Source organism: Heloderma suspectum, chromosome 2, assembly GCF_057233095.1.
Source record: "Heloderma suspectum isolate Gila_16-S chromosome 2, 16-S_ref, whole genome shotgun sequence".
NCBI lineage: Eukaryota > Metazoa > Chordata > Lepidosauria > Squamata > Helodermatidae > Heloderma > Heloderma suspectum.
In genome coordinates this window covers 317,193,573-317,219,334 of record NC_139459.1, presented here as the reverse complement: position 1 = coordinate 317,219,334, position 25,762 = coordinate 317,193,573, and the positions used below count along the sequence as shown (strand labels likewise).

The following is a 25,762-nucleotide window of genomic DNA, read 5'->3' as shown; positions in this document are numbered from 1 at the left end:
AGATAGCCCGCCATTTTTAGTATACGTATTCCATATTAGCCAGTTTGCAGATACTGTGGAGGGGAAAATACTTCTACTTTTTCAGATTCTGTCTGCAAAATAATCTATCAGTATATATGCCTTAATTTTAATAAACATAGCTGGAAGTAGTTTCTGGCTAGTTTCATCATCAACAGTTTGGTTCTACCTGAGACTGGAACAAGTGGCTTCTCCAAAGTTGTCAGGCTAGGCCAGGATTAGAATTTATGATTAAAGGTATCAAGTATACTGTGCTATTCATTGGGTCACAAGAGTCTTATATTTCTCTAATATCAGGTTGTGAACAAGTCTTGGCATCCCATTTGTAAACCACTACTTCTGCTACTACTTGTTCATTGCTTTCATTTTCATTTTTTAAAAAAGGGAAAAACAGGTAAATATAGGTAAAAAGGTTACAATTAGAAAATCTATTATGTAGTATTTGATATTTCTGGTAAATCTTCATATGATTTAATTACATTTTAATACAACAAAAAGGACCTTACACTTTACCAAATTGTTCCTAAATGTTTATGCTAACCTTGCTTCATGGAACATGGTTGTCACAATTCTGGGAAGTGCCACAGATCAGTAATAGAACACTGATTTTCAGTTTCGAGGTCAATCCACCATAAAATTCACCTTTAAAATGTAGGTTAGTATAGCTGGGAAAGACCTCTGTGTGAAACACTACTGCCAGAAAGAGTTGATGGTATTGGGCATAATGGACCCATTTTTTTTACTCTATGGCTGCATTAAGGCTTCATTTTTTTGTTGAACTGGTACACAGGTTTTAGTTTATCATATTCTAATCTCTTCTTTGCTGGTACAACTAAATACCCATTTTGAGTATTCGTTCAATAAGAAACCTACAAGGAGAATAGCAATGGGGCTAGGGTGTTCCTAGAAGGAGTAGTTTGGGATTTGCATGTTGAAAAATATAAACTTTTTCTGAGAGATTAATGTGGATTGTTAAAAAGTAAAAATCTTACAGAGTTCCACTGATGGGTGTTGCATCATTAAGATTTGTCTGACAAGAACGGTCAGATAATCTTACCTGATAAGCTAACCTCTTTCTGTCAGTGGCTAATGCTGGCATTTTAGCTTAATTGAGCTGGTCAAAATGTTCATTGTGAATAATTTATCTGATGAATTTTGGCATGTTTCTTTTTAGAAATTATTCAAGGCTGATCCCCCCTGCCCTATTCCCATAATTTAACCTGCCTCAGAAAACTGTTGATGAGAAAATAATTTATTCACCACATCCTTGATAATTATACAATAATAAGTACTCTTAATAGAACTGTGCTCACTATTCACCTGCAAAAAATTTCAGAGGGCAATGTTTCAGAATGAGATGTTTACATATCCCACCGTCACCTTACAGCAGTTGTTTCTGCTTCTCCTTTTTCAACTGGGTGCCTTTTAGCCAGTCAGATTTGGCTACATGAAAGTGTCACAAACCAATTCTGAGAAAACCGGGAAACACTATCTCCACTTGTGATAATATTATCATATAGCTAAATTTGATTGGCATCCTCACAAAATGCGGGCAGCCCGGGGGCATGACACCACCAACACCCACCGGCTGAGAGAGGACACAGAAGAGAAATGCCCAGGTAGACTATAAGTGAGCTTTACCACCGTGCTTCCTGCTTTCTACCTGTGGCTGCTCCAGAGAGACTTTGTGGGGCCAGAAAATGCTGCCTCTTCACAGGACCAGCCCCATGACCTTGCACTTTCTCCAAGAGATCTTCTGCCACCTTGCAAGAGATTGCATCAGCTCTTGCAATGGATGCATAAAAAGGTAGGCATCCTGGTGGTGGGCCCACCATCAGTGGAGCTGCCACTGAAGGTGTGGCACCAAAAGGGGCTGCCATTTTGGGGGAGCCGCTTGGGGAGTGAACAAGGGCAAGTGTCACCCATTCTGTTGGACAGAGCAGAAGAGATTGCTTGTACAGACAGCCAGTGTGGTGTAGTGGTGAGAGTGTTGGACTGGGAGCCGGGAGATCCGGGTTCTATTCCCCACTTGGCCATGGAAGCTCACTGGATGACTTTGGGCCTATCACAGACTCTCAGCCCAACTCGCCTCACAGGGTTGTTGTGAGGATAAAATGGAGAGGAGGAGGATAAAGTAAGCCGCCTTGGGTTCCTTTCAAGAGGAAAAAAGGCAGGATATAAATGCAATTAAAAAAAATACATTTGTCTGTTTTCTGTATATATTGTTATTAGATCTACAATTATTGTCTGCTGGTAGGGTGGTATGTTTTAAAAATGTACAGAGAGGTGGAGGGGTATGGGGAGTGGCCATTGAAACAGCAGCAGGCAGAGGAGAAGGAGATCCCGTGGTGAGAGGCAGCTGAGTCATTATGCAGGTGGGGAGTGCAACAGAGAGCCTGAGTAGCTTTGGTGACAGTCTCATTGGACTGAAGGTACTGCTGCTTAATGGCGGATTGGTGAATGGGAAAACAACCGCCATCCAGGACTTGATGCTGGATGAGCATGCCGACCTGGCCTGTACCTCTCCCAGTCTTGCCTGCTTCAGTTCTCTGTGGTGCAGCAGGGAACCACGTGGGGGGTGGGGAGGCAGAGTCGCAATAGTTTATTGTGATTCGGTCTCCACGTCCAGGTACCCATCCTTCAGTCTTCCAGTTCTGAGTGTGCATATCTGAAGGTGGGAGTTCAGGACAGAATAGGGACTGAATAGTATACCACCTACACTGCTGCTCAACAGCCTTCCTTCCTGAGTTAGCCGAGGTGGTCTCAGCGTTAGTGCTGGTGTGTCCGCAGCTTGTTGTGCTGGGGGACTTCAACCTACGTGCTGAGGCCACCTTGTCGGGATGGCTCAAGACTTCATGGCCTCCATGGGTATCCAGTTAGCATCTGGCCCCACACATTTGGCAGCACGTATTTTAGATGTGATCTTTTGCAATGGATGGGATGATGGTGATCTGTGGCAGAGGAACTTTCTATAGATGTGTTGTCATGGACAGATCACTACTTGCTGAGACTTGGAGACTCTACAGGGGTGGGGGACCGATTAAGATGGTCTGCCCCAGGAAACTGATGGATCTGAATGGTTTTCTGACAGTTCTTGGGGATTTTCCTGTCACCTTGGCAGGCAATGCTGTTGAAGTCTTGGTTGATCTCTAGAATGGAGAAATGGCCTGGGCGGGCGACACAATATCTCCTGAGTGTCCTCTCCCATGGAGTGGAGCCAAATAAGCCCTCTGTTTCTGAAACTTTAGCTGGTCTGGAATGCTGTGGCCAGACTGTGGATAGGGGCCAATTACAGGGAGCATGTGACCCCCTTGTTACAACAGCTTCACTGGTCTGTTTCCTGGTCTGTTTCCATGCTCTTCTTTCGAAGCCACTGCCTTCAGAGCCATGTATGGTAGCGACATGAAAGAGGACCTTCTCAGTGACTGCTCCCTGGTGGTGGTACTCCCTGCTGAGGGAGGCTAGGTTCACTCCCTCTGTGTTGTCCTTCTGCTGGCAGGCAAAGACTTCGTTATTCAAGTGGGCCTTTGGTGTGTAAGTGGGCCTGTCGGTTTGGATGTTTTTACTCTGATATTGTTTTAATTGTGTTTAATGTATTTGTTTTATTATTGTTTTATTTGTGATTGTAAGATGCCTTGAGTGCCACTTTGGGGGGGCAGTAGAAAGGTGGGGTACAAATCAAATCAATCAATAAATAATTCAGAGTAAGAACAGGGAGCATTGCTTTGAGTCTAAATGGAGTTGTGGAGGTATAGCTGTGCTGTGAACATTTTCATTCCTTTTCATGATCTCTCTCTGGGGAGGGGACCATTGAAATGAGGGTACTGGTTTTAGTTGAGGGCATAAAAATGTGGCACTGGTTTTTGCTGAGGTCAGGAAAAGCATAATCTGTTTCAGCTCAGTCTAGGTTTTTAATATTATGCAACCCCTAAAATCTGATGTATTGTCAGAAGATAATCAGACTTGAAAAATATTATTCATAACTATACATTAACTAAATAGAAATTTGCATCTGTTTCTTCCAAAGTATTTGGATTATTATTTGGATTGTTTTTAAAGGTTTGAATCCTAAGATAAGTTAATTTAAGGAAGTTCACAGAAGGAAAGTCTCTTCACCTCTCTCTTGCAGTCACCTATGTTCCTTGGAAAGCCTTTTTAAAGGGTCAGGGGGTCCACCTCAACAATGTGAGATAGGGTGCTGGGTACACCTTGGTGATGGAAGAATCACCCCCCCCATTGTTGTTTTTTAAATGTTGAAAACAGGCAGCAGAAACAAACTACACATTAAAAGCCTACTGATATGAACTACACATTACAAGCCTACTGATTCAATTGAAAGGAGGGACAGTTCTGTGCACACTTCATTGGAAGTATGCACAACTGAATTCTGTCTTACATCTGGGTAAATATACATAGGATTGTGATGTTAGGCATAGTGATACAGCAGTTCTTGGTCTAAGGGCCCAAACCGACATTACTTTACATTTGTATCTAGGAGCTACATCTTTTTTTCCATTTCTACTCTAGAGTAGGTGCAGGGCCTCCAATCCAGATTGGGAGCTTGGCATGGGGGTAGGATGGCTTTTAAGATCCAGATTGGGGGCCCTGCAGCTATCTAGATTAAAAAAGCAGGAGATGTAGCTGCTAGATACAGATTTAAAGTAACGTCTGTTCTGGCCCTAAGTATAGCAGGGTGTAACATTTATTTTATAACTTAAATCAATTATACTATATACTGGAGAGTATATAGCAATATAGTGAATTCCTATGTCTGCTAAAATGATCCTTTGTTGTGTGTCAACAGTGTTGCTTGGTAGATAATCTTTTATGTACATTTTATATTGAAGTATTCTAGCTTTTTGCATATGTATGCATGTGCCAATATGAAAGAGAGGGAATAATTCTATTACTCTCATTCTATTACCGTCCAATCAATGGTACAGCAAGGGAGTTTGAAAAAAACCCTTTAATCTATATTTGTTTGTATATTTATTGAAAATATTTATAACCTGACAAAGAGCCAATGAGGTGTATTTTATTGCTGTAAGCCACCTTGGGAAGGCTTCTGCCCTGAAAGGGGGCCAAAAAATATTTTAAATAAACAAATAATAATAAAATAATAAATAGAGGTTAGAGTGTTGGACTGGGAGTCGGGAGATCAGGGTTCTAGTCTCCACTCGTCCATGGAAGCTCACTGGGTGACTTTGGGCCAGTCACAAACTCTCAGCCCAGCCTGCCTCACAGGGTTGTTGTTGTGAGGAAAAATGGAGAGGAGGAGAATAGTCTACACTGCCTTGGGTTTCTTAAGGAGGAAAGAAGGTGAGATATAAATGTAATTAATTAATTATTAATTAATTAATTAAAGAAGATCAACAGACCAGACAATAAGAGGGAGGGGGAAAGTATACAATGACAATAAGGGGGTTTGTGGAGGGGTTTAAGTCAGTGGTGGTGGGTAAAGGCATTTGATGAGACAAAGATGTCAGATATCTACTCTCCAGTCTTCTTCCAACTGCTGCTCTTTAAAGGTTCCACGCTAGCCACAGAGGAAATAACCTAAACCTGGAAGTCAGCTACTAAGCAACTAGGGCCAGATAGCACCAGGCGTTTTTGTCCCAGAAGGCGGGGCAATCTCACCTGCTCTGTTCCTTAGATGTCATTGTTCCAGCTGCTCAGTGTTGACTTAGGATAAGATATCCTTAGGAGAAATCTCGCTTAAAAAATTCCATAGATGTATGTATGTATGTATTTATTTATTTATTTCTATACCGCCCAATAGCCGAAGCTCTCTGGGCGGTTCACAAAAACTAAAACCAAACAACACACAATAAAACAATTTAAAATATATAGAACATTAAAACCACAATATAACAATACAACCACAATAAAACCTAGCAGCAGTGCAAGAGTTTAAAATACAGATTTAAAACAGCAAAGATAAAAAATTTAGAAAGCTAAAATGCTAAAATGCCTGGGAAAATAAAAAGGTCTTCACCTGGCGCCGAAAGGAATACAATGTGGGCGCCAGGCGAACCTCGCTAGGGAGCTCATTCCAGAGCCGGGGTGCCACAGCAGAAAAAGCCCTCCTCCTAGTAGCCACCCGCCTCACTTCCTTTGGCAGGGGCACACGGAGAAGGGCCGCTGATGATGATCTTAAGGTCTGGGCAGGCACATATGGGAGGAGGCGATCCTTCAGGTAACCTGGCCCCAAGCCATTAAGAGCTTTGAATGTTAACACCAGCACTTTGAATCAGGCCCGGAAATGGACTGGCAGCCAGTGCAGCTGGAAAAGTACTGGCGTAATATGAGCTTGCAGGCCAGTCCCTGTTAACAATCTTGCTGCCCTATTTTGGACCAGCTGAAGTTTCCGGACCATTTTCAAAGGCAGCCCCACGTATAACGCATTGCAGTAATCCAGACGAGAAGTTATCAGAGCATGGATAACTGTAGCTAGGCTATCTCTGTCCAGATAAGGGCGTAGTTGGTATACCAGCCGAAGCTGATAAAAAGTGCTCCGTGCCACTGAGTTCACCTGTGCCTCAAGTGACAGTTCTGGATCAAAGAGCACCCCCAAACTACGAACGTGATCCTTTAGGGGGAGTGCAACCCCCTCCAGAACAGGTTGAATATCACCTAGCTGGGCAGACGAACCACCCACTAACAGTACCTCCGTCTTGTCTGGATTGAGTTTCAGTTTATTAGCCCTCATCCAGTCCATTACCGTGCCCAGGCACTGATTCAGAACAGCCACTGCCTCACCTGGTTTTGATGAGAAAGAGAGGTAGAGCTGGGTATCTGCATATTGATGGCACCTCAGCCCACACCTCCGGATAACCTCCCCCAGCGGTTTCATGTAGATGTTAAACAGCATGGGGGATAAAATAGAGCCCTGCGGAACCCCGTGGCACAATTGCCATGGCACAGAGCAATAATCCCCCAGCACCACCTTCTGGAATCGGCCATCCAAGTAGGAGCGGAACCACTGTAGTGCAGTGCCTCCAACTCCTAACCCAGACAACCTATCCAGAAGGATACCATGGTCGATGGTATCGAAAGCCGCTGAGAGGTCCAGGGGAATCAACAGGGTCGCACTCCCCCTGTCCCTCTCCCGGCAGAGGTTATCCCACAGGGCGACCAAGGCAGTTTCCGTTCCAAAACCAGGCCTGAAGCCTGATTGAAATGGACCTAGATAATCCGTTTCATTCAACAGTGCCTGGAGCTGTCCTACAACCACCCGCTCAAGCACCTTGCCCAGGAAGGGGATGTTGGCCACTGGCCTATAATTGTTAACATCCTCTGGGTCCAGGTTAGGCTTTTTCAGGAGTGGTCTAATTACTGCCTCTTTTAAAGCAGCAGGCACCACTCCCTCTCTCAAGGAGGAATTTACAACCTCCTGGACCCAGCCAGACAACCCCTCCTTGTTTGATTTAATAAGCCATGAAGGGCAAGGGTCAAGCACACAAGTGGTTGATCGGACTTGGCCAAGCACCTTGTCCGCATCCTCAGGCCTCAGTAACTGAAACTCATCCAATAAAACTGGACCAGACGGTGCTCTGAACACCTCTACCAATGGAACTGCATTAATGGTGGTGTCCAATTCATGATGAATCTGAGCAACTTTATCCTCAAAGTGCCATGCAAACTTGTCACAGCGTGCTACCGAGGGTTCCACCGTCTCTCTCCCTGGCCCAGAATGTAACAGGCCGCGAACCACTCAGAAAAGCTCTGCTGGACGACACTGAGAAGATGCAATGCTGGTGGAAAAGAACTCTTTGCCACCCTCACTGCCACAGAGTAGGCTCGATAGTGGGCTCTTACCTGTGTTCGGTCAGACTCAGCACGAGTTTTCCTCCACCTGCGTTCTAGCCGTCTCCCCTCTTGCTTCATTGCCCTCAGCTCAGGTGTATACCAAAGAGCTGGCCGGGCTCTGCTCAGAGGGAGAGGGCGCTTGGGCGCGATCGTGTCAACCGCCCGAGTCATCTCTGCATTCCACAGAGCGACCTGGGCTTCAACAGGAGCACCAGCCATACCAGCAGGAAAATCCCCCAGAGCCCTCTGGAATCCATCAGAATCCATTAATCTCTGGGGGCGGACCATTTTAATAGGTCCCCCACCCTTGCAGAGGGGAAAGGCCTCCAGGAGTCTAAACCTCAGCAGGAAGTGATCTGTCCATGACAAAGGGACAGATGTTAATTCCTCCACTTTCAGATCACCATCCTCCTGCCCAGTCAAGAAAACCAGATCAAGCGTGTGTCCTTTTATATGCGTTGGGCCGATGACATGTTGGGACAGCCCCATGGTTGTCATGGCGGCCATGAAGTCCTGAGCTGCCCCGGATACAGTGGCCTCGGCATGGAAGTTGAGATCCCCCAGGACCATCATCCTGGGGGTCCTCAACACCAAGTCCGAGACCACCTCCGTCAGCTCAGGCAGGGAGTCTGATGGGCAGCGGGGTGGGCGGTATACCAACAGAATCCCTAATCTGTCCCGGGTACCCAACACAAGGTACAAACACTCAAGATCTGCACTCGAATGAGCAGGAAGCCTGGAGAGGGAGATTTAATTCCTATAGATCATGGCAACCCCCCCTCCACGACCCTCAAGTCGGTGTTGGTGCTGCACTGAGTACCCAGGAGGGCACACCTGGGAGAGAGTGACCCCTCCCAGTTCCCCCACCCAGGTCTCAGTAATACATGCCAGGTCAGCCCCCTCATCCACAATCAAATCATGGATGAGGGAGATTTTATTTTGGGCCGACCTGGCATTCAGCAGCAGCAGCACCACCAGGCCCGAGGGCAGACTGGTAAGGCTGCCAGGAACCATCAGGTTGGGGGAAGAACCAGAAGAGGGGACAGCTGTAAGGTGTCTAGCCCCTTTTCTCCTCAGCTGGCCTGTTAATCCCCCAACGCCATACCTCCCCCTGCCCGTGACCACAGTTATGGTGGCACCTCCCGCACCCCCTGAGTTGCCCAATAGTCCTCCCAGGCACATATTAAAATGTTAGAATATAAAATGCACAACAGTTTAAAAGAATATAAAAGATAAAAGAGATAAAAGAGAACAGCAGCTAAGAAGGAGCAGATAAAGTCCACGTTTGCCCCTTTCCCCTTGTCTTTAAGCTGCTGCCCTCTGCTGCTGCTATTTGCTGCTGGTACTGTGGCTGCTGGTGTCTCTGGAGAGGCAGGTGGGTGGGTCTTCAAATCCTACGCGACTCCAGGTGCGACGCTAAGTGCGCACTTAGCGTCGCACTCGGCGCGACGCCGAGGCGCACACCGAGGCGCTGCCCCTGGCAGCCCCGCCTTAAGTACCTGTGGGCGGGGGCAGAAGCAGGCTCAGGCTCAAGAACACCCGGTGCAGCTGCTGGCTGGTCCTCCTTCCCCAGGCTCCTTCCCGAGCAGCCTCTGGCAGCCCCGCCTTAAGTACCTGTGGGCGGGGGCAGAAGCAGGCTCAGGCTCAGAATCACCCGGTGCAGCTGCTGGCTGGTCCTCCTTCCCCAGGCTCCTTCCCGAGCAGCCTCTGGCAGCCCCGCCTTAAGTACCTGTGGGCGGGGGCAGAAGCAGGCTCAGGATCACCCGGTGCAGCTGCTGGCTGGTCCTCCTTCCCCAGGCTCCTTCCCGAGCAGCCTCTGGCAGCCCCGCCTTAAGTACCTGTGGGCGGGGGCAGAAGCAGGCTCAGGCTCAGAATCACCCGGTGCAGCTGCTGGCTGGTCCTCCTTCCCCAGGCTCCTTCCCGAGCAGCCTCTGGCAGCCCCGCCTTAAGTACCTGTGGGCGGGGGCAGAAGCAGGCTCAGGCTCAGGATCACCCGGTGCAGCTGCTGGCTGGTCCTCCTTCCCCAGGCTCCTTCCCGAGCAGCCTCTGGCATGTATCCACATGGCTGAACTTGTGATGTTTATGTAATTTTTGAGCTGGATTCTCTCCCAATGGGAATTTACTATTGGAGCCCCAGAAAGGTGCAGCCATACTCCAGAAGGTTCCAGCTCACCTACAACATTCCAGGTCATACTGTGCCTATACAAAGCCATCTGGGTATCAACATCTGCCATTGATATCATAAGCTTATGCTCTCAGGAATGACCAATTGTGGGGAACAATTTGTTCTACACCATGTTCAAAGGTCCTAGGTGGTGCTGTTAATGGGAAGTGTATTCAGAACCATGCTGCTTCATCAGTCTAGATTAATCTGTAGGGTGCTGCAGGGAAGGCCTGTTCCATGGCATGAAGACCACCGCTTTTGCAAAGGTTTCCCTGTACTGGCATAAGCCATTTGTAACGTCATTGACAGTAGGTACCTAGATTAGCCAGGCCTAGGATATTGGAAGAGTATGCATATTGGTCCAGCATATTTGTCAGGGTGGAAACTGAGCCCATAGAGCCCCAGAGCAGTTCTGATTCTGAGGAAGAGCAACAACCTGTGGGAGAGGAGCTCACTCATCGCTCATAGGCACAGTGGCAGGGAGAGATTCCTCCTGCCTGCTTTCCTTAGATTGTGACCCCGGCAGCGAGTGAGCGGGGGATGGGGCCTTGCTGGACGCTCAGCGCAGATGCAGGGAGCGGCGCCAGATGGAGGGTGCCGAGAGGAGGCGCTCTGCCTGCTTGGCGCTAAAACAACGGTCACATCCCAAGGACCTACGGGTAAGGGGGAGGACCTCTCCATAGCCCATAAGTTCAGAGGTTTCCCGCTCTTCTCCTTCAAATGGGGACCAACTGCCTTACCTGGAGCTTAGGCTACTCTGCTAACTTCCCCAGTGCAGTTCCTTGCTTAGTTGCTGGTGATTAGCATCTGAAAGAGTCATTAAGTTGTAAATGGAATAAAGCCTAGGAAAGAATCTTTTTCTTATGTGTCTTGAGTTGGCTATTGGAGGGGACTGTAAGAGGCAGCTAGGGCGCTCCTGACAATATTGTTGTTGTTGTTCAGTCGTTCAGTCGTGTCCGACTCTTCGTGACTCCATGGACCATAGAACGCCAGGCCTTCCTGTCCTGCGCTCTCTCCTGGAGCATGCTCAAGTCCATATTCATTGCATCAGTGATGCTATCTAGCCATCTCATCCTCTGCCGTCCCCTTCTCCTTTTGCCTTCAGTCTTTCCCAGCATCAGGGTCTTTTCCAGAGAGTTTTCTCTTCGCATTAGGTGGCCAAAATATTGGAGCTTCAGCATCTGTCCTTTCAATGAGCAGTCACGGTTGATTTCCTTTAGTATGGACGGGTTTGACCTCCTTGCAATCCAGGGGACTCGTAAGAGTCTTCTCCAGCACCACAGTTCGAAAACATCAGTTCTTCGGCACTCAGCCTTCCTTATAGTCCAGCTCTCACAGCCATACATTACTACTGGGAAACCCATAGCTTTGATTATACGGACCTTTGTCGGCAAGGTGATGTCTCTGCTTCTTACTATGCTGTCTAGGTTTGCCATAGCTTTCCTCCCAAGGAACAAGCGTCTTTTAATTTCATGGCTACAGTTGTCAAGGGCTCCTTGGAGGGCTCTCTCAGTCTAATCCAGTAGCCAAGTCCAGACACAGACAAAGGGATTCTTTTCAAAGCTTTATTCTTCTTTTACAACTTAATAACTCTACCGGTAGCAACTAGATCTGAGCAGCAGCATCCCTATACCCTAAGTTGGAACAGTTGGTCCCCGTTTGAAAGGCAGTTACTGGCAGACCCCTGAATATAAGGACTAGGGAGAATCCCTCCCCTTTTCCCTTGGATCTTCTGGGCGCAACCGTTCTTTGAGCGCGAACCATTTGGCGCCGCTCTCTGCGTCTGCGCCGCGCATCCCCCCCAGTCTGCTATCTGTGCTGAGTCATTCCCTGGACTGCTTTCTAAACTAGGAATGTGGGTGGGAGGAATCTCCGTCAGCTGTTGGTCCTGGGAAAAAAGGAGCGCGCTCCTCTCCCGAAGGAGCGACTGCTCTTCCTCAGCATCAGAACTACTCTGGGATTCTATGGGCTCAGTGTCCACCCTGACATCATCCCCGCTCCCATGAGGCCCTCCCTCCTGCTCCTCCCCTGGGACCCCAGGTTTGTAGGGGTACAGCTGGTGGAAGCGCCTCAGGAGCAACGGAGCATGCACATGTTTTGCGGGATCCCAGGATCGCTCATCAGGCCTGTCCCAAGAATGAGGCACTGCAGCTGCCGCCAGGCCTTGAGGGGGAAGAATCAGAGAGGGGGGGGGAAGTCTCCTCACTCCCTGGCTGGAGTTCAGGCTTACGAGAAAGAGCATCCGCTTGTAGGTTGTCTGAGGCCTTCACATGGCAAATCTTAAGGTGGAACCGAGAAAAAAAAAGCGACCACCTAATCTGCCGCTGGTTTAAGGCACGGGCTGTCTGAAGATGTTCGAGGTTGCGATGGTCGGTTCTAACTTCGACTGGGTGTTGTGCCCCCTCCAGGAGATGACGCCAGGTCTCCAAAGCAGACTCAATGGCCAACAGTTCCTTCTCCCAGATGGTATAATTCCTCTCAGACATGGTCAGTTTCCGGGAGTGGTAGGCGCAGGGTTGCAGCCGCTGCCCTCCCGATGAGGCTGAAAGAGCACTGCCCCCACCGCGAAGTCAGAGGCATCAGTTTGCACTACAAAAGGCTTCCTCGGGTCGGGATGTAACAGGATCGGCTCAGAACTGAAAAGCCTCTTAAGTTCATCGAAAGCCTGTTGGGTTGATGCTGTCGAATGAAAAGGAGATTTCTTGCCCTTAAGGAGGTCCGTGAGAGGAGAAGTGAGCCGAGCAAAACTGGGCAGGAACTTTCTGTAAAAATTAGCAAACCCCAGAAAACGTTGCAAGTCCTTCTTGGTGGACGGAGCCTGCCAGCAGAGGACAGCCTGGACCTTTGCAGGATCCATCCTGATACCGTCAGGCGAAATAACGTAGCCAAGAAAGTCCAAAGAGGTTAGGTCAAACGCACATTTCTCCAGCTTGGCATAAAGATGGTTCTCGCAGAGGCGCTGGAGTATGGCAGAGACATGGCGTGGATGGGCCTCGGAGTCCTCAGAAAATATAAGTAAATCATCGAGATACACAATGAGGAAAGTGTCCAAATAGTCCCTGAAGATGGCATTCATAAAACGCGAAAAAGTGGGAGGGGCGCAGGCTAACCCAAAAGGCATTACTAGGTATTCATACGCTCCGCACCGGGTCCTGAAACAGGTCTTCCACTCATCCCCCTCCCGGATGCGAATGAGATTATATGCGTTACGCAGGTCCAACTTTGTGAAAATCTTGGCTCGCCCCAGGCACTCCAGCATCTCTGGTATGAGGGGGAGGGGGTACTTGTCAGGGATGGAGATGGAATTTAGGTTTTGGAAATCGTGCACCGGCCTGAGTTCTCCAGACCTCTTGGCCACAAAGAAGGTAGGGGAGCAGGCGGGGGAGGAGGAGGGGCGAATGAAACCGCGTTTGAGATTTGTGTCCAAAAACTCCCGCAGAGCTCGAAGTTCCGGCTCCAACATCGGATACAGCCGGCCAGCGGGGATGGTCGCCCCCGGAATGAGGTTAATGGAACAGTCAAAAGGGCGGTGGGGGGGAAGCCGGTCAGCCTCTTTCTTGTCAAACACATCCCGAAAAGCTGCATACTACTCTGGGAGGATGACGGTCGCTGAAGGACTGCCAGAAACCGACGAGGAGGGAGAGGAAAGGGTTAAGGCCTGGGCTGGGACTGGTGCCTCCTCCGGGAGGCAATGCTGCCGGCAGTAGGGAGACACAAACTCCACTTGCTGAAGTCCCCAAGAAATCTGAGGGTTGTGCTTAGAGAGCCAGGAAATACCCAGCATGATTGGGCATAAGGGAACCTTGGCTAAGTGAAACTGAATCTGCTCAACGTGGGACTGGGTGCGCATAGCGAGCGGAACTGTAATCCGGGTCACCGCGCCCGAAGAGAGAGGACGCCCATCAATGGTCTCCACTGCCAAGGGGGCAGGAAGGGGCAGGGTAGGAATCTTGTGGAAAAGGGCGAAGGACTCATCCATGAAACTGGTCGTCGCCCCCGAGTCCACTAAAGCCAGGGCCTCCACCCCCCCTCTGAGAGGAGTGGAGGTGAACATGCAACAGCAGATGGGAGGGTGGGGGGGGTTGGGGAAAGCACCCACCCAGTGGGAAACTGACCCCCACAACTGAGGCCCCCAACAGGCTTGGGGGGCAGCCTAGTGAGGCCTGGGGACGAGGAGGAGGGGGAAGGAGAGGAGGAGGAGGAGGGGGGGGAGGCAGCGGAGCCGTGGATGTCACTCGGCAGGTCTTGGCGAAATGCCCCAGCTTTCCACATCGAAAACATCGGCGCTCAGCACGGGGGCGCTTAAACTCTTCTGGCGGCAGCGAGGCTCGAGTAGCTCCCAGCTGTATCGGGGTCTCCTCTGCCCCCAGCATCGGAGCGGGGGGTGGGGGAGGAGGCAGGAAACGTGGGGGAATGGGAGGAGGGAAATACCGGCCCCTGGCTCCCCACCGGGACTGCCGGCGCCCCTCCAGTCGACTATCTATCTGAAGGCAGGTGTGGATGAGCTCCTCCAAAGTAGGCGGGCTGGGCGCGCGCGCCAACTCATCCAAAATCTCGTCGTTCAAACCATCCAAAGACTGAGCCAGTAGCGCGGCATCATTCCACTGTAAATCCTGCATCAGCAAGCGAAAGGAAGTCGCGTAGCTGGAAACTGAGTCCTTACCCTGCCGGAGGCGGCGAATCTCCCGAGAAGCCGTCTGCGTGCGCAGGGGGTCACCGAAAAAACGGGCCATGGCTGTCATGAAACCTTGATAGTCCCCGAGCAGGGGGTCATTAGAGAGAAGAAGTCCCGAAGCCCATTTAGCTGCCATGCCCGACAGCAGGTTAATGACAAAACCCACACGAACCTGTTCCGTCTGGAAATCCTCAGGTCGAAGGCGCATGTACAGCTCTGATTGGGCCCTGAATATCTGGAAAAGTTCTTTCTCACCAGAAAACCTCTCTGGCAATGCCACCGGGCATTTACGGCGTGGGGGAAGCGGGGGTGGGGGGGGTTTGAAACCTAGCCTGTAGATCTTGCACGGCCGCCGACAGTTGAGCCATCTGATCACGAAGCAACTGGTTCCCTTGCAGCAGAGCTTGCAGTGCTGGGTCCCCAGCACCCTCCATAAGGCAATCGGAGAGAGAGAGAGAGAGAGAGAGAGGGAGAAAAAAAAAGAGGAACGGGGACCAAGCTGTCAAGGGCTCCTTGGAGGGCTCTCTCAGTCTAATCCAGTAGCCAAGTCCAGACACAGACAAAGGGATTCTTTTCAAAGCTTTATTCTTCTTTTACAACTTAATAACTCTACAGGTAGCAACTAGATCTGAGCAGCAGCATCCCTATGCCCTAAGTTGGAACAGTTGGTCCCCGTTTGAAAGGCAATTACTGGCAGACCCGTGAATATAAGGACTAGGGAGAATCCCTCCCCTTTTCCCTTGAATCCTCTGGGCGCAACCATTCTTTGAGCGCGAACCATTTGGCGCCGCTCTCTGTGTCTGCGCTGCGCATCACCCCCAGTCTGCTATCTGTGCTGAGTCACTCCCTGGACTGCTTTCTAAACTAGGAATGTGGGTGGGAGGAATCTCTGTCAGCTGTTGGTCCTGAGAAAAAAGGAGCACGCTCCTCTCCCGAAGGAGCGACTGCTCTTCCTCAACATCAGAAGTACTCTGGGATTCTATGGGCTCAGTGTCCACCCTGACAACAGTCACCGTCTACGGTGATCTTGTAGGCCAAAAAATAAAATCTGTCACTGCTTCCATTTCTTCCCCTTCCATATGCCAGGAAGTGATGGTGCCAGATGCCATGATCTTTGTTTTTTTTAATGTTGAGTTTCAAACCAGCTTTTGCACTTTCCTCTTTCACCCTCAACAAGAGGCTCTTTAGATCCTCTTCGCTTTCTGCCATTAGGGGGGTATCATCTGCATATCTGAGGTTGTTGATAATTCTCCCGGCAATCTTAATTCCGACCTGTGAGTCATCCAACCCGGCGTTTCTCATGATGTACTCTACATATAAGTTAAATAAGCAGGGCGACAGTATGCAGCCTTGTCGTGCTCCTTTCCCTATTTTGAACCAATCGGTTGTTCCATGTCTGGTTCTTACTGTTGCTTTTTGAGCCTCGTACAGGTTTCTCAGGAGACAGGTAAGGTGGTCTGGTACTCCCATCTCTTTCAGAATTTGCCACAGTTTGTTGTGATCCACACAATCAAAGGCTTTAGCGTAGTCAATGAAGCAGAAATAGACGTTTTCTGGAATTCTGGAATTCTCTTGCTTTCTCCATGATCCAGCGAAAGTTGGCGATTTGATCTGTAGTTCCTCTGCTTCTTCGAAACCCAGCTTGTACTTCCGGTAGTTCTCGGTTCGCATACTGCTGAAGCCTAGCTTGTAGGATTTTGAGCATCACCTTGCTGGCATGTGAAATGAGCGCAATTGTATAGTAGTTTGAACACTCTTTGGCATTGCCCTTCTTTGGAATTGGAATGTAAACTGACCTTTTCCAGTCTTGTGGCCACTGTTGAGTGTTCCAAATTTGTTGGCATATTGAGTGCAGCACTTTAACAGCATCATCTTTTAGGATTTTCAATAGCTCAGCTGGAAGACTGTAATCTTCCAGCTGTAATAGCTCAGCTGGAAGACTGTAACAAAATAGCTTTGTTGTTAGTAATGCTTCCTAAGGCCCACTTGACTTCACTCTCTAGGATGTCCGGCTCAAGTTCAGTGACCATTTGATATCATGGCTATCAGGGACATTCAGATCTTTCCTGTATAGTTCTTCTGTGTATTCTTTCCACCTCTTCTTAATCTCATCTGCATCTGTTAGGTCCCTGCCTTCTTTGTCCTTTATCATGCCCGTCTTTGCACAAAACGTTCCCTTGAGATCTCCGATTTTCTTGAAGAGATCTCTAGTCTTTCCCATTCTTTTGTTTTCCTCGATTTCTTTGCATTGTTCATTTAAGAAGGCCTTCTTGTCTCTCCTTGCTATTCTCTGTAACTCTGCATTCAGGTGGCTATATCTTCCCCTTTCTCCCTTGCTTTTCGCTTCCCTTCTTTCCTCAGCTACTTGTAAAGCCTCATCAGACAGCCACTTGGCTTTCTTGCATTTCTTTTTCTTTGGTATGAATTTAGTTGCTGCCTCCTGAACAATGTTACGGACCTCCGTCCATAGTTCCTCAGGCACTCTGTCTATCCGGTCTAATGCCTTAAATCAATTCCTCACCTCCACTGTATATTCATAAGGGATATGATTGAGGTCATACCTGAATGGTTTAGTGGTTTTCCGTACGTTCTTCAATTTAAGCCGAAATTTTGCAAGAAGCAGCAGTTTGCTATGATCAGCGTGTTCTCTTGGCAAAAGTCTATTAGCCTTTGTCCTGCTTCATTTTGTACACCAAGGCCATGCTTGCCTGTTATCCCGGTGATTCCTTGACTTCCTCCTTTGGCATTCCAATCCCCTATGTTGAAGAGGACATCTTTTTTTGGTGTTAGTTCTAGAAGGTGTTGTAGGTCTTCATAGAACCGATCACCCTCAGCTTCTTCGGCCTCAGTGGTTGGGGCATAGACTTGAATTACTGTGATGTTGAATGGTTTGCCTTGGATTCGTACTGAGATCATTCTATCGTTTTTAAGATTGTACCCCAGTACTGCTTTTCCCACCCTTTTGCTGACTATGAGTTCTACTCCATTTCTTCTAAGGGATTCTTGCTCACACTAGTAGATATGATGGTCACCTGAATTAAATTCGCCCATGCTTGTCCATTTGAGTTCGCTGATTCCCAAGATGTCGATGTTCAGTCTTGCCATCTCATGTTTGACCACCTCCAGCTTACCTTGATTCATTGATCTGACATTCCAGGTTCCTAAACAATATTGTTCTTCACAGCATCGGATTTTCTTTTCACCACCAGACACATCCACAGCTGAGTGTCCTTTCGGCTTTGGCCCAGCCGCTTCACTCTTTCTGGCGCTACTTGGAAATTCCCTCTGCTCTTCCCCAGTAGTATATTGGACACCTTCCGACCTGAGGGGCTCGTCTTCCGGCGTCATCTCTTTTAGCCTTGTGATACTTCCATGGGATTTTCTTGGCAAGAATCCTGGAGTGGGTTGCCATTTCCTTCTCCAGTGGACCACATTTTGTCAGAACTCTCTGCCATGACCTGTCCATCTTGGGTGGCCCTGCATGGCATAGCTTATGGCTTCACTGAGTTACGCAAGCCCCTTCGCCACAACAAGGCAGTGATCCATGAAGGGGCCTGACAATATTACTGGAACTCAAGGGAACCCCCCGACCCAATACACGCGCGCGCGCGCGTGCACACACACACACACACACACACACACCAGATTCCAGTACTCACAATGTTATTCTGTAGTGGATTCTGAACAAATGAAGCCTCCAAATCTGCTCCTAAAATTTATTTTCAATAGAACAGGAGAGCAGTCATAGGTAAGATTCATCCGCTCTCAGAGTGTGACTTTCACCACATTATCGTGGCTTACGCTTCCTAAGTGTGCTTTTCCTTGGCTAATGGTTCATTCGTGCCCATCTGTGTCAGTGATATGCATGATTGTGTTACTTGATCGTTAGGGGGAAGGGGAAAATCTCCTGATTATTTCCACTGGCTTTTTAACCCCCTGTCACCCTACCTCCCTTTTCCTTAGTAGGGTTGCCTCCATGGGCCCATTTATACTAGCAGTATGGAAGCCACTTCCATGTGCTGTTTTCCCTTCCTGTATGTTGCCTTCCCAGAGCCAAAAGTATGGTCCCTCCCACCCAGTCATTGCCAAGCCCTAAAGCAACAATTGACAGCATTCACATGGTTTGTTTGTTTATTTATTTTTATATTTATTTGAGCGCTTACCACAGCAGCGTGGAAAGACGAGGGCCTAAATCCAACACAAAGTTCGGCATGCTTCAGCCCAGTGAAATCAATGGGCTTAAGCATATCTTACTCTGCATTGTGTTTAGGCCGAACCAATGAACCACTAGTAATAAGTATGAATGGGCTCCACATCTGTGACAAGTGTGAGCTTCACCCTCGAAGGCATTTTTTAAATCACTCAGATAAAAACATCTGCCACGGCTGAAGAATTTGCTGGACTTATACAAAGCTCTTTTGCCACAACATCTGTATCATAAATCCTAGTTGGGATACATGATGAAAACAATAATAATTGTGCCGAGATTCTACCACAAACCAGGAAAAGAAAAAAGCTGTGTGTGAAATCATCATAAAAAAGCAAAGGAGGTCAGACCACATTCACAAAGTTACTCAGAGCAGACCAAAATAGAATATACGTTCTGACTTTTCATCCATATTTTAAAAGGAGACAGTCAGCAAGTCAGATGCTGTGCAGACAGGAAGCTGCCATGGTCGATGGACTTTAAGATACTGTAAATTTGAATGCCTATATTTCTTCATATAAAAATATTTTTTGTATTTTTTGTTTTACTTCTGTCAGCACATTTAATTGCCAACCCTGCCTTCTCTGCAACTTGATTCAGGTGCCAAAATATGTCTTGAAAAGCTAGTAAGCTGACAGGTAACTTGTCCTTTATATTCATGATATTTAAATAAATGAAGGTCAAAGGAATGGGGACGGTATGACTACAACCAACCAACCCCCCCTCCCCTTTGGGTTAATCTTTATAGTTACTTGGTTCTCTGATATTACTCCTATCATGGCATATTGCAATTCAACTTCAAAATTAAGGACACCTTGGTCACTGGTACTATTTGTAATTCAAAATCTTTACTATTGTGTTTGTTTGTTTGGCCCTGAGCCCTTCCTGGTTCTCCCACCAACAACTTGTACCTACGATGGGCCTTTAGTGATTTCTTTGCATTTTGGTACATCAGTAAGGGATGTGTGAAACCAGGGATCCACAAATTTTGACAAGGCAAGGCAGCCAAAAATGATTTATATTAGCCAGTGGAAATATAATAAAAGTGCCTCTGAGCACATGCAGAGTATCTTTCCCTTTCTACCAATTAGGTACAGCCTGACTTTCCCACAGAATTAAGGAGAAAGGCTAATAGCACATATGGCATTGTTTCCCATTAGGGATGAGTGAATCAGCAAAACATGAGCTCTCTGAAGTTCTCTGAATTCCATCTCTAAGCTTGTTCTGAATTGAGTCTGTATCAAATTGCGAGCTTTGGGTTTTTTGCATGAAAATTTACGCATCAATTGTGCGCACCTTTGAAATATACACATTCTTCTCCCACTGATTAAAGTGTATTTGTGTGCATTTTTCAAATGTATGCATGCTGTAGAACGCTTTTGTGTGTGTCCACAAATCACATTGCAAACTCAGAAATGTATGGACTGAAAAAACTGAAATTAATTTCTCATACATCCCTGCTTCCTATAACCATACGTTCCTGCAGGTTTCTTTCTGGAAATTAAACATTTAATTTCCCACCTCCCTGGCAGCTGTACTATATACAACCGGAGAGTACAGACCCCTTCCCCAAAAAATTCACTCCAGTTTTCATGAACTCTCGCTGAGTAGCTCTGCACAATTTTGATCCCTTCCCCCAATTCTCTCTACTTCATTTGCACTAGAGCACAGCAAACCAGGCTAGGAACATAGTATTTTCCTCCATAGAAGAAGTCCACTCTATATTTTCCTCCACTCCCTGCAGCAGTTCCACTCACCGTTTTTAGTTCCTTAATCAGCCTTTGATGGATAAAGTTTCTCCTTTCTGTGATGGAAAGTGAGGGGAGGGGAAGCATCTGCAGATCCTGTTATTACATGGATCTTGGGTGGGAGGCAGTTGGATCTGCTAACTCAAAAGTATTCCTGATTTCATCCCCTTCCTCTACTTCAAGTAGGATTTTTGTTCTATGTTTCTGTGTAGTGCAGACGTGTAACTGACCTGTTGGATGGTTGTTTTCTCACAGACCTATGTTTTCAGGACGTATATCCACTGCAGTGTGCTTCTGATTTCTTTAAAAACAGAAAATCATAGGATATTTGCTGAATCATCAACGCTCACGCCCCTGGTCTGTCAATAACTGGTCAGTTGTTTTTTCATCGTTTTTGTCACAGCAGAAGTAATTCACATTGTAAGCAAACTTGCCTCGGTGAAGTTTGGGAACTGGCTTTGGACAGGATATTGGCAAATTTTCAGATGGAAGGGCTGCTTCCCATTTTTCTCACCATAAGCCACTGGATTGCATCTGAAAGTCACTGTTGTTGTTCAGTCATTAAGTCGTGTCCGACTCTTTGTGACTCCATGGACCACAGCGCGCCAGGCCTTCCTGTCCTCTGCTCTCTCCCAGAGTGTGCTCAAGTTCATATTCATTGCATCCGTGATGCTATCTAGCCATCTCATCTTCTGCTGTCCCCTTCTCCTTTTGCCTTCAGTCTTTCCCAGCATCAGGGTCTTTTCCAGAGAGTTTTCTCTTTGCATTAGGTGGCCAAAATATTTGAGCTTCAGCTTCAGTATCTGTCCTTCCAATGAGCACTCAGGGTTGATTTCCTTTAGGACTGACTGATTTGTCCTCCTTGTAGTCCAGGGGACTCGTAAGAGTCTTCTCCAGCACCACAGTTCGAAAGCATCAATTCTTTGGTGCTCAGCCTCCCTTATAGTCCAGCTCTCACAGCCATACATTACTACTGGGAAAACCATAGCTTTGATTATACGGACCTTCTGAAAGTCACTACTGTGTTTAAAATATCAACATTAGAAACAGCATGTATAGATATGTGAGAAATGCGAAAAAGATAAATCAAGATTAAGAGGATCCAATTTTAAGAGCAAAAGGGCATGCTGGTGAGGGATGTTAAGCCCCCACTCACTGCCTCTTTTATATGTGATTGAGGCAGACCTTCTTTTAAGTAGAAAGATCTGTTGTCAGCACATATCATTTGGCCCAAATCCAGGAAGTTGGAGACATGGCGTATACATGTCTTTCTTTAGGTAAGCACGTTGAAAATACTTCTCATGATTTTAGGGTTGGAAGCAACTAGGATGAGCTTTCTGATAAATGAAAACAATAATGCAGGATTATTTGTGTTGACTCAGGACTATCCTTTTGCCTCAAGTAAGTTTTAGCAGTCCCATAGTGGTTTTGATTAATATAAATTGATACAGTTTTAATTAAAACAAATAAAGCTAAACAATTACTCAAATTAGCACTGAATTATTTTGCAACAGTACCCTTAAACAAACACTAATCTTCTGTATAGGGAAATTATTTTTTCCATTGTGTAGCAAACAAAGGAAGAGATTCCAGACCCAGAAATTTCACTTTCTGTGGGAGGCATTTCTTAGTTAACTTACCATTCCAATAGTATGATAGCTGACTCAGTCTGTTTGTAGAACAATTCACGTCAGCTACATCAGCATAATTAAAAGTGGACAGCTATATTTTAAGATACCTTTAGAAACGTAACAGAATTCTGAGAATTTGATCCTGCTGCTTTATCTAGCCATAATATTATGCACATGTGTGCACTAGGAAAACTTAAAAAAAAAAAAAGTTGTCTGTGACATTCCCATAACTAGATTCTACAAGAGAATTGCAATTGCAGTAGATGAGCTATGTGGTAGAACTGCATTTTCAGCTGCAAAATATTGTGGTTCAAATGATATCCTCACAAAGAAGCGTAATTATGCATTTATTATGCTAATAACTAATCATCTGGAAAGGCTCTCAGAAACCTTGACAGGAGACAAAACATTAATTGGTCAATATAAGCAGTAGAAGAATACTCTTGAGCTCTGCTTGTGCTGAGTATGTGTGTGTGTGTGTGTGTGTGTGCACGCGCGCCCCCCATAGGTTTTGGATTGGCAGTGGCTGCATTATTTAGTATTCTGTTTCTCTGCTTTTCAGATTGTTCCACTTCTTAGAGAGAGACATGGAGGAGAATATTAAAATTTGTAAATGTGAGTCTAGTGACATACAGAATGTTCAACACATAGCACTCACTTTTTACAGTAAGGGTTCTTATTAAAAGAAATTAAGGTTTATCTTCTCTTCTGCAATTCAGATATCCCTGTATCATTGGACAGGAGAGGGAAAAGAGTCTCTTATTGATGAAGATAGCCGATGGCAGTAGGTAGATGAAACTGTCAAGTTGAGTGAAAAAGCAATAAAGGATGTAAAAATATTTTTAGAAATATTTTGATTCTAATCGGATACTAATCTGCAATTTCTTCTGCCTAAGGCTCTGCTCCTCTGCGGGCTAAACAGAAGATGCTCTGAGACCTTTTATGCATTCATCATAACACAACGTAACCTTTCCTAAGGAAAAAAAAACCTTTTATTAAAATACACACACATATAGCCTTTAATTTAAATATGTAGCTGTCAGAGAAAAGGCGAAACGCCACTGATTGGAAAAGTCTCAATAACTAAAATGATCAGATGAGAGATGCATGCAAAATGTTGAACACCTAATATTAAAACAATATACTTGTCTCATAGGTGAGCAATAGCAAGCTAAGTTTATGGGGCTCTGGCCATCAGAATAGTTTGGAATGTGCTTGTTTGCTCATCTGTAGCATCATGTTATGAGCAGGTACTTTTGAAAGGAATGTATAATTCCTTGATATTCATTTCCAAGATGGAAATTCCTAAGGAATGCAGGAAAGGAAAAGTAAATTAAGCAACAATAGATACTACTATTATGCATTGTCATGGATTACAGGAGATTCCTGAAAACGAAAAACATTGGTGTGCCTTTGCAGAAAATGTACCACATTAGAAAGCCCATTCATTCATGAAATGTCCTGCTGACATGGAGGAGCGGGGAAACAGCTGTCCCAGATTGGTTCATAATTTCATCTTTGGGCGGAATGTTCAATAGTGCAGGAATTCTTGAACATGGTTGCTGATTGCTGCCAAGAATGCCTCCACATTAGGCCAGTGGTAACTCCTAAAGCTATGCATCGTCATCTTAATTTTTAAGAAGATACTATGGCAGCATGATTTCTGTTTATTTCTTATGTGGAAGCCTTCTCATAAACTTCCAATCAAGAACAGATGCCTATAATTTTCTGATGGTGTACACACACTCACATACACATAAACACACGTAGATGCGCACTTACACGCCTTATATATGCTATATAACTTATATATCCTATCTTTCATTAGTCCCTAATGAACTTCTTGGGATGCATTCGGCTGCATTACTGTAATTGTTGCACAACCATATCCCTGATATACTAAGGATTATAACCAGTAGATTTTTTAAAAAATCTCTTCAGTGATCTTGTTATAATTATTTGGGTTCTTTTTTGTTGCCTGTATTTTTTAAACTTTATTTCAAATAAAATAACATTTCATGGGTGCATTTAAAAGCCAAAAGCAAAGTAACTTTTTTCAAAACTAAAGTAACATATTTCTCCATGCAAAACTGATAATGGAAAAATGATCTTTTGAGGACTTTACCACATCAGCAAGTACAGTGTTCAATCATTTTCTCCCCATTGATTTCACTATTTCTTCATCTTCTAGATAGTAGTACAGCCAGATTAGAAGGGGAAAAGTGGGAAATGATTTAAGTAAAAGTAAACAAAGTGACTGAATTATAGTTATGGCTTGAGAGTGGTAGCTGTAGAGTTCCCAAAGCACTATTAAATGCATTGCGGGTTCCAGGATGAATGTTCAGTTCAGTACTGTTTGGCTTTTCATAAACTGCCTGGCTGACTTGTCAATTAATTCCTCTTACATCTTATTTTTGGAGTAACTCTGAATTTTCTATGCAGGTATAGAGTATAGCGGATGTCCCTAACATGGCACAGGACCTCCAAGGGCACCCACAAAACTCTCTACTGCCTTCAAAAAATTCTCTACCCCCTTCAAAAAAAGAAACCCTCTACCCCCTTCAAAAATACTTTTTAATAAAAACCTTGGAAAATATTAGGGCATTCTTCTTTCTTTCCTTTTCTAACCTCGCAATTTCATTCCCCCCACTTCTTTAGCTCACTGTTTCTCCCCATCTTAGCCTCTAGCCTTGCTCTTTACCTGTTTTCCTCTCCCTCCCAACCTCTAGCTTCACCATTTCTCTCCCCACTTCTTTATCTTGCTGTTCCTCCCCCCTCCCAGCATCTAGCCTTGCTCTTTCTCTCCCCTCTACCCCTTTGCTTTACTGTTTATTCCTCCCTCCCAGCCTCTAGCCTCACTCTCTCTCTCTTGCCAACCTCCTTAGCTCACTTTTGACTAGTCAGGCCTCCACAAAAGCCATTATGTGACTAGCCACATCCTCTGTGGTAGACATTTTGTGGTTGTGCCCACAGCAGTTTCTCACATTGCCAAATGTGCCCACAGGTCCAAAAAGTTTGGGGACCCCTTGAGAAGGGTGCCACATGCCTGATAAACATTGTAATCTGATCTGTGATGAACTAGAAGCAGTCCTAACTATGACACTGTTTTCCCCCTGTTTAATCTGTAAGCATTACACCAATCATGCCTCTGTTTTTTCTCCTTAGGAACTTTCATCTGCAGGCATTCCAGACTGCCACTCCTGATACCTAGTTAACAGCACAGCTACTGATGAGGGTGGAAGCTGAAATGTTTAGCTTAAGATATATTGTTAATATTCCGTTGTTAGTCTTTCTATCTTTCTTATTTACCTTAAGACTGACTGCATCCACAGTGGATCCAGAGCCTCCTTGCTGCTTTGCTGTTGTGCCACTTTACATCAGTCTCTCTGTGTGTGTATATAAATATAAAACAGATTTTAAAATGTGAAACCGTTTGGCATACCAGCTTCGGTAACAAATAAGCGTATGCTACAACAGCACTTATAAACTGAGCCAGAACCAATCAGGAAC

General features: G+C 46.1%; 1 protein-coding gene across 1 annotated transcript in view; it reads left to right on the top strand.

Moving 5' to 3' along the window:
* Nucleotides 1-25,762, top strand: part of CNTN4 (contactin 4) — an 886,373-nt gene that overhangs the window by 263,807 nt on the left and 596,804 nt on the right. The gene's annotated exons all lie outside the window — the stretch shown is intronic.